General features: G+C 46.4%; 1 protein-coding gene across 1 annotated transcript in view; it reads left to right on the top strand.

Moving 5' to 3' along the window:
* The first annotated feature begins 687 nt into the window (after nt 1-687).
* Nucleotides 688-5,880, top strand: part of CYFIP1 (cytoplasmic FMR1 interacting protein 1) — a 136,420-nt gene continuing 131,227 nt past the window's right edge. The window contains exon 1 of the mRNA XM_049614145.1: nt 688-815. The gene's annotated coding sequence lies outside the window, so the exon portion shown is untranslated. The remainder of the gene's footprint in view (nt 816-5,880) is intronic.

Here is a 5,880-nt window from a genome sequence, read left to right on the forward strand (position 1 = left end):
CCCCCCCCCCCCCCCCCCCCCCCCCCCCCCGCCCCAGCGATTCCTGCAAGTCTGCACTTGCGTTTGCCCCTGGCTCAGAGAGAGATAGGGTTGAACAGATATGATCACTGCAGGGTCTGTTGGGGTCATTCTCCCCTAGTTAGCTGGGCTCTGGCGGTGTATACCTGTTGCACCCTGTACCTGGCCGCCTGCCATGCTCTGGCCTGCGGAGTACAGGTGTGCGCACCTTCTACATGGCAGTGGCGACGGAACGACGCGCCTTGAGTGTCCCGCCTTTTAGTCTTTTCTGCAGCTCATCCACCCACCGCCCTGAGCAGGATGCGGGCCCCGCTCCTTTCCCTCCACGAGCCCGGAGGCTCCCACGGGGAAGCTTCACAGCAGTACTCCCCAGCTGTCCCACGCAGAGCTGAGGCAGGTGGCCCTCGGGGCTGTCCCTAGGAAGCACCTTAGGCGGCCGGAGGGGAGCGCAGCCAGGGTTTTTCGGTTGCCTCCTTCCTGTCCATTGGCGTCGGGCGTGGGCGGGCCGGCTGGATCGGGGTGGGGGGCGGAGGGGGGGCGAGCAGGGGCGGTGGGCGGTGGGCGGTGGGGGGGGGGTTTGCACCGCGCAGAGGAGAGAGCTGCCAGAGCTGGGGCGCGAGCGCGGAGGGAGGAGCGCCAGGAGGAAGAGGCCGAGCCGGGAGAGCCCCCGCCCCGGGAGGAAGGGGAGGAGGCCGGGTGTTTCCTGGCGCATTCCCGGCCCGCCCGAGTGACTCACTCAGCCTGGAAACTCCCAGGGCCCGTCCGGGACCCCCGAGCCGCCGCCGCCGCTGACCCAGGTGAGGAAGGCTGCTGCCCCCGCCCAGCTCCATAAACCCTGTGAGGTCCAGGCGGCCCTCGGAACCGAGTCGGGCATTGCGGCGGCGGTGCCCGGCCGGGGCCCCGTGGGCGGCCAGGACTTGGTTCTCCGCGGCGCGGCCTCCCCGGCGGCGCGGCCTCCCGGGATCGCTTTAGCCCACGGACCCCTGTTTCCGTGCCTTCGAACCCCCAGTTCCAGCGCATCCCGGTCTATGCGCCCTTCGAAACCCTCACATTCCCGGCCCCAGCGCTCTCCGGCCCCTGACTCCTCATCCAGCGCCCCCGGCCCCTGCGCCCCGGCATTCCGGATCCCGACCCCCCCCCCACCCCCGCACGTGGCAGAGCTCAGCGGAGAGGGTATATTGGTGTTTTGTAGTTATTGTTGGAAAGTAAGGCGCAGACAGCTTGCAGTGAGATCGTGCGGCGAGACCTGAACCAGTTTTTGCTCATTTTGTGCCCCTATCTGAGGGAAGGAGGAGACACTGGCCAAGCGAAACCATTTTGCAGAATCTTGGAGACGAGTTTTAGGCTTTGTTAAGGCGCGGGGATTGTTACGTGGGCTGCGCTGTTCCTACAGCCATACTGAGTGTATTTTAAGGATGAAATACGTGCGCTTAGTTTGCAGCACATTGTGGGTGTGAGAAAAAGGGTGAGAGGGTAATTTGGGAATGGGGTTTAAGGAGCGTTGTTTAAGCTGAGAGGCGTCCAGACTATGTCCACTTTAGTGTTATGTCTAAACAGTACAGATAGCAATTGCTATTAAACCTAGTGTTGGATGATCTGTGCTTCTGTGGGCGACTGAGACTTTGTAGTGTTTCTTTTCTAGTAGTAGAGGGTACTGTGTGCCACATTGGACGGTTTTTACTGCTTTGTGAGCCCAGTGGTATTTCTTGGCCTTTTTCTAATATTATTCCTTCGATGACTAGTGATTGAAGTAGCATTGATACCTGGTACTGTAGATCAGATTGCTGTGCTTGACCCCTCGTCACCAACTCTTGGTGATTGTGCCAGAAAATCCTGTCCAGGTTCATCAGCCAGAGGTGGCAGTTTCTGATGCTGTGTGCTGGAATGCCTGAACCTATGAGGGTCCCACCCCTGCTGTCCCTTATCCCTGCAGGTTGTTAGTGGTTTTCCGTGTGAAATGTAGATGTGCAGGCACAGAGCTGAAAAGAAATCACGTTTTAAATAAATGGGGGACACAGCAAGTATGCATTTGTAGGAATTCAATAGGAATTTGGTGCTGTTTCATTCCCTGCTGCCTTTCCCCCCTAGAGCATCATCTCTGTGACAGAGGCAAATAGAATTGTGGTGGAAATACATTTCCTGTGTTAATACATATTTACATGTGTTTGTGTGCTGATAGGTTGCTCAAAGAAAATTTTCCTTTATTTTGGTATGTGCGCTTATTTGGATTTATTTTTAAATTTACATGCAGTGAAGTTACCTTTTTGGTGTATGGTTCAATGAGTTTTGACAAATGCATAGTCATATGACTCCCATCACAATCAAGATACAGAGCAGTTCTGTCACCCGCCAAATTCCTTCAACTGTCTTTTTGTAGGCAGCCCTTCCTCCCATTTTCAACTGCCGGCAATCACTGAGTTGTTGTCCATTGTTACAGTTTTGCTTTTTCAGAATGTCGTATATGGTCTTTGAGTCCAGCTTATTAGTTCACTTAGCGTGATGAATTTGAGATTAATCCATTTGCTAGTTTATCCCCAAGGGGTAAAGACATGAAGGTTTGAAAAGTGTCCGTTTAGGATACAGCCTGAGAGATTCAAGCAGTATTTAAAAAAATTTTCTTTAATGCTTATTTATTTTTGAGAGAGAGAGAGAGACCGAGCTCGAGCAGGGAAGGGGCAGAGAGAGATAGGGAGAAACAGAATCCGAAGCAGGTTCTAGGCTCTGAGCTGTCAGCATGGAGCCTGATGCGGCACTTGAACTCATAGACCGCGAGATCATGACCTGAGCTGAAGTCAGACGCTCAACTGACTGAGCCACCCAGGGGGCCTCAAGTAATATATATTTTTTAATTAATTTAATTTTTTTTAATTTACATCCAAATTAGTTGGCATATAGTGCAACAATGATTTCAGGAGTAGATTCCTTAATGCCCCTTACTCATTTAGCCCATCCCCCCTCCAACAACCCCTCCAGTAACCCTCTGTTCTCCATATTTAAGAGTCTCTTATGTTTTGTCCCCCTCCCTGTTTTTATATTATTTTTGCTTCCCTTCCCTTGTGTTCATCTGTTCTGTGTCTTAAAGTCCTCATATGAGTGAAGTCATATATTTGTCTTTCTCTGACTGACTAATTTCACTTAGCATAATACCCTCCAGTTCCATTCACGTAGTCGCAAATGGCAAGCTTTCATTCTTTTTGATTGCTGAGTAATACTCCATTGTATGTATCCGTGGTGTGTGTGTGTGTGTGTGTGTGTCTGTGTGTGTGTGTCACAGACACACACACACACACACACACAAAAAAAAAAACAAACCACATCTTCTTTATCCATTCATCCATTGATGGGCATTTGGGCTCTTTCCATACCTTGGCTATGGTGATAATGCTGCTATAAACATTGGGGTGTATATGTCCCTTTGAACAGCACACCTGTATCCCTTGGATAAATACCTAGTAGTGCAATTGCTGGGTCATAAGGTAGTTCTATTTTTAGTCTTTTGAGGAACGTCCACACTTTCCAGAGTGGCTGCACCAGCTTGCATTCCCACCAACAATGCAAAAGAGATTCTCCTTATCTGCATCCTCGCCAACATCTGTTGTTGCCTGAGTTGTTAATGTTAGCCATGCTGCCAGGTAGGTGTAAGGTGGTGACTCATTGTGGTTTTGATTTGTATTTCCCTGATGATGAGTGATGTTGAGCATTTTTTCATGTGTCAGTTGGCCACTTGGATGTCTTCTCTGGAGAAGTGTCTATTCATGTCTTTTGCCCGTTTCTTCACTGGATTCTTTGTTTTTTGGGTGTTGAGTTTGATTAGTTCTTTATACATTTTGGATACTAACCCTTTATCTGATATGTCATTTGCAATATCTTCTCCCATTCTGTCAGTTGCCTTTTAGTTTGGCTAATGGTTTCCTTTGCTGTGCAGAAGCTTTTTAGTTTGATAAGATCTCAGTCGTTCATTTTTGCTTTTGTTTCCCTTGCCTCTGGAGACATGTTGAGTAAGAAGTTGCTGTGGCCAAGATCAAAGAGGTTTCTGCCTGCTTTCTCCTCAAGGATTTTGATGGCTTCCTGTCTTACATTGAGGTCTTTCATCCATTTTGAGTTTATTTTTGTGTATGATGTAAGAAAGTGGTCCAGGTTCATTCTGCATGTCGCTGTCCAGTTTTCCCAGCACCACTTGCTGAAGAGACTGTCTTTATTCCATTGGATATTCTTTCTTGCTTTGTCAAAGATTAGTTGCCCATATGTTTGTGGGTCCATTCCTGGGTTCTCTATTCTGTTCCATTGATCTGAATGTCTATTCTTGTGCCAGTACCATACTGTCTCTTGATGATTATAGCTTGTAGTATAGCTTGAAGTCCGGGATTGTGATACCTACTGCTTTGGTTTCCTTTTTCAAGATTGCATTGGCTATTCGGGGTCTTTTCTGGTTCCATACAAATTTTAGGATTATTTGTTCTAGCTCTTTGAAGAATGCTGGTGTTATTTTGATAGAGATTGCATTGAATATGTAGATTGCTTTGGGTAGTATCGTTATTTTAATAATATTTGTTCTTCCTATCCAGGAGCCTGGAATCTTTTTCCTTTGTGTGTGTGTGTGTGTGTGTGTGTGTGTGTGTGTGTGTGTGTGTCTTCTTCAATTTCTTTCATAAGCTTTCTGTAGTTTCAGTGTATAGATTTTTCACCTCTTTGGTTAGATTTATTCCTAGGTATTTTATGGGTTTTGGTGCAACTGTAAATGGGATCGATTCCTTGATTTCTCTTTCTGTCGCTTCATTGTTGGTGTATAGGAATGCATGCGATTTCTGTGCATTGATTTTATATCCTGCCACTTTGCTGAATTCATGAATCAGTTCTAGCAGTTTTTTGGTGGAATATTTTGTGTTTCATCTGTGAAGAGTGAAAGTTTGACTTCCTCCCGGCTGATTTGGATGCCTTTTATTTCTTTGTGTTGTCTGATTGCAGAGACTAAGACTTCCAGTACTGTGTTGAATAACAGTGGCGAGAGTGGACATCCCTGTCTTGTTCCTGACCTTAGGGGGAAAGCTCTCAGTTTTTCCCTATTGAGGATGATATTAGCATTGGGTCGTTCAAATATGGCTTTTATGATCTTGAGGTATGATCCTTCTATCCCTACTTTCTTGAGGGTTTTTATCAAGAAAGAATGCTGTATTTTGTCAAATGCTTTCTCTGCATCTGTTGGGAAGATCATACAGTTCTTGTCCTTTCTTTTATTGATGTGATGAATCATGTTGTTTTGTGGATATTGAGCCAGTCCTGCATCCCAGATATAAATCCCACTTGGTCGTGGTGAATAATATTTTTAAAGTATTGTTGGATCCGGTTGGCTAATATCTTGTGGAGGATTTTTGCATCCATGTTCATCAGGGAAATTTGTCTATAGTTCTCCTTTTTAGTGGGGTCTCTGTCTGGTTTTGGAATCAGGGTAATGCTGGCTTCAGAGACAGAGTTTGGAAGTTTTCCTTCCATTTCTATTTTTTGGAGCAGTTTCAAGAGAATAGGTGTTAACTCTTCCTTAAATGTTTGGTAGAATTCCCCTGGAAAGCCATCTGGCCCTGGACTCTTGTTTTTGGCAGATTTTTTATTACTAATTCGATTTCCTTACTGGTTATGGCTCTGTTCAAATTTTCTATTTCTTCCTGTTTCAGTTTTTGGTAGTGTATATGTTTCTAGGAATTTGTCCATTTCTTCCAGAATGCCCATTTTGTTGGCATATAATTGCTCATAATATTCTCTTACTGTTTTTATTTCTGTTGTGTTGGTTGTGATCTCTCCTCTTTCATTCTTCATTTTATTTATTTGGGTCCCCTCCTTTTTTTTTTTTTTTTTTTTTTTTTTTTT

Source organism: Panthera uncia, assembly GCF_023721935.1.
Source record: "Panthera uncia isolate 11264 chromosome B3 unlocalized genomic scaffold, Puncia_PCG_1.0 HiC_scaffold_1, whole genome shotgun sequence".
Taxonomy (NCBI): domain Eukaryota; kingdom Metazoa; phylum Chordata; class Mammalia; order Carnivora; family Felidae; genus Panthera; species Panthera uncia.